Raw genomic sequence first — 2,877 nt, 5'->3', positions numbered from 1 at the left:
TTATGTGGACACAAAAACAAAGTTCCAAGGACATACACATTTCCCTTCCCATGGTGTGGTTGTGTGGGTACACATAGGCTCTTAATCACACATCACTGAGTCCCACAGAAGAGCTATACAGTTCTGGGAACGTGTACACACTCGTACTCACTATTCCCTTCATGCCCATGGATGATCATATGTGCACACACATTCACACACACACACACACACACACACACTCATTCATGCCTGGGCACAGTTATGTGGACATTGAGGCAGGTGGTGGGAAAGAGGCTCTCGCTGGGTCAGATGAGGATGGAGATGCTAGACGTGGTCTCATGACACTAATGGGCAGACAACCATCTTGAAATGCTGAAGACTCTGCCATTGCCACCATGGTCACTGTGGGTGGAGGGAATGGTTGCATGGATGGTAAGGCAGTGTCCAGTCACACCCCCCTGGTACAGCAGCAAACCCAGCAGCAAGAGCAAACCTGAGGCAGCCACGCTGTGCCCATAAACAGCATGGCAGCCAATGGCTGAGCATGGGCAGTGACCAGCCAGTCCAGCCTTAGTCCAGTGACCAGCAGCACAGGACCACTGAGCAGCGTCCTGAGGGCACTGGCACCTCCACCACTGCATATCAGGGCCACATAGTGGGGCTGGCATATGCAGTTCATGTCCTGCAGGGCTGAGCTCATCACCTGCTTAACCAGAACCAGCAGGGGCAGCAGGGAGAACACAGTGCCTCCCACCAGCCACCACTTGACCACCCGGCTGCTGGTGGAGGAGAGCAGTGCTGTGCCACCTACCCCACAGCCCACTACAAGGCCTACAGTATAAATGATAGCTTTTTCTCAGGAAAGGCAGTCTACCTCTGAATCCCAAAATGTTCATGAGCAAATGTAGACACATCCTCAGGGTCCTCCGTCAAGACAGTCCCATCTCATGTTTCAAGGCCCCCGTGTTTTCCAACCAGCACCTTGGCCCTGGTATAACAAAGCAGAGCATTGGGTGATCCCTCAACTATTTCTGGAGTTTGCAACTCTATTAGATCCTCAGCCTGCCACACAGTGCTGTCTGTGCTTTCAGTACAAGAGATAAGGATCTCTTCATAAGATACCAAAGCTTGCTGACAGCCTATAGTCCCTTATTATCCCTCTGGAGGGCATCAATACAACTTGGAAGTAACCAGCCAACTCCACTACCTTTGTAGGCACTGTTAACCCAAAACTTCCAAATGCCTGAATCCTTAAATCCTGCCACTGCATTGACCTCCACCCAGACATTTTCCTGTCACCACCAATGAAATTCACCATCAGCGTAATCCCGAGCAATTAACACTGATTGTATAAAGGAGTACTGTTGCCCTGTCTGCCAAGCAGAACAATGTCCTCTTCACTCACCAGGCAATGAGTAAGCCAGTCCTAAGTCCCTGTCTTATTGCTTGTTTTGTTGGATAACTCCTGATACCACTTGTGTTATCTGGATACTCTGAGAAACACATGATACTAAGATAGAATTAGCTGTGCAAAAATTTATTAGGGGAAACATCTGTGAGGGAAACTCAAAAAGAAGCCCCTTGCAAGGGAAAAGGAAAAAGAAAAGCTGGGTACAAGGGTAGTAGACAGCATGAGGGTTTTAAGAAAGTTTGGCAAAGTTGTTGCACATTCTCAAGCCAAAGCTGCCCATCAGAGGAGTCCTGCATCTCCCAATATTGGGCCTGCCTTAGATTCCTTCAGTCTCTATAGCATATGTTTCTCATGGAGCAAATATACTTTCTTTGATTGTTAATTAAGCTACCAAGTTAAAATGTTTCACTGAAACTTAAAAGCAAGCAAAAGAATGTAGAGGCCTTATATCTATCTTAAATTTATAGCTCCCTTCTTTATTTTCCTATGTTTGTGTCAGTGCCACAATCCCTATATTCTATTGTTCTAAACTTTTATTTTAATTTGTCCTTGAAGTCCTCAGAAATTCCAAAGACATTATATAAATGACTTATAATTAAGTTATTACCTCCAAATTGTTATGTTGAGAATACTAGATGAATCCATGTGGGGTGGGGATTATAAGTGATTTTTTTTAAATAATATATGTTTTCAGTTATAAGTTAAGCATAGGGGCGCCTGGATGGCTCAGTTGGTTAAGCAACTGCCTTCGGCTCAGGTCATGATCCCGGAATCCTGGGATCGAGTCCCACATCGGGCTCCCAGATCAGCGGGGAGCCTGCTTCTCCCTCTGACCCTCTCCCCCTCATGCTGTTTCTCTCTCGCGCGTGCTCTCTAATAGATAAATAAAATCTTTAAAAAAAGTTAAACATAATTAAAACACATAATCTTTGTAGTAAAAAAATTAGTCACTCTTCCATGGCATTACATCAATGCAGATATCATTTGGGTTTTCAATTTTTTTTTAATCTCTACATACAATGTGGGGCTTGAACTCACAACCCCAAGATTAAGAGTCACATACTCTACTGACTGAGCCAGCCAGGCAACCCTCTTTTCTTTTAATATAATGATTCAGTAGTTCCATATATTACTCAATGCTCATCAAGATAAGTGTACTCTTGAGTTAGAGTCTGGGAAGATGGCAAAGTAAGAGAAACCTAAGTTCACTTCATTCCATGCATTCAACTAGATAACACATAAGCATAAATAACCCAGAAAATGACCCAAAGATTGACAGAACAAACTCCATAACTAAAGGTAGAGAAGAGGCCACATCCAAGAGGGTAGGAAGAGCAGAGATGTGGTAGGGAGTATAGGACCTGTAGCCATCCACGGAGTGTGGAGTAGGGAGGGAGCCACAGGTGTGGGGAAGGGCAAGAAACATACTATCACACTGGAGCCCACAAGGGGGACACAAATCCACATAGCATTTGGCATTGAGA

General features: G+C 44.9%; 1 pseudogene; it reads right to left on the bottom strand.

Moving 5' to 3' along the window:
- Nucleotides 1–287: 287 nt before the first annotated feature.
- LOC112820431 (transmembrane protein 125-like) lies at nucleotides 288–1,300 on the bottom strand (annotated as a pseudogene).
- Nucleotides 1,301–2,877: the final 1,577 nt, after the last annotated feature.

The sequence above is a fragment of the Callorhinus ursinus genome, unplaced genomic scaffold (genome assembly GCF_003265705.2).
Source record: "Callorhinus ursinus isolate GAN/ISIS: 27379988/994484 unplaced genomic scaffold, GSC_fseal_2.0 scaffold3, whole genome shotgun sequence".
In the NCBI taxonomy this organism is placed as follows: domain Eukaryota; kingdom Metazoa; phylum Chordata; class Mammalia; order Carnivora; family Otariidae; genus Callorhinus; species Callorhinus ursinus.
Note: the sequence above shows the minus strand (reverse complement) of the source record. Positions and strands in the feature narration are given on the sequence as shown.